Consider the following 363-nt stretch of genomic DNA (forward strand, 5'->3'; position numbering starts at 1 on the left):
GCAAATTCTTCTGCTAGTTGGGGTTTAGTCCAAATCTGCATCTTTTCCTTCAAGGTTCAGGGGTCCAAGATTATCTTCTGTGTCTGTGTTAATTGGTTTCCCTTTTCTTTGTTGAAGAGGGTCTGTGCAATCCTTCTGCCTAGTCCGCCATCTTGCCCCGCCTCCTCAATGGCTGTTCTTGCCTGTTGGTTGGTGCTCCCCCAGGGAAGTCTCCAATGGCCTTTCTCGGCTGCCTGTTGGTGCTCCACAGGATAGATCTTCTGATCTTGTTGTTTTTCCCTGTCCCTTTCTCCTTTCTAATTCTACTCCTCTGAGTTTGTTGCACTGACTCAGTGAGCTGTTCAGAGCAGCAGAATCCCTAAT

Source organism: Orycteropus afer, unplaced genomic scaffold (assembly GCF_000298275.1).
Source record: "Orycteropus afer afer isolate SDZICR_OR568_19922 unplaced genomic scaffold, OryAfe1.0 scaffold00072, whole genome shotgun sequence".
In the NCBI taxonomy this organism is placed as follows: domain Eukaryota; kingdom Metazoa; phylum Chordata; class Mammalia; order Tubulidentata; family Orycteropodidae; genus Orycteropus; species Orycteropus afer.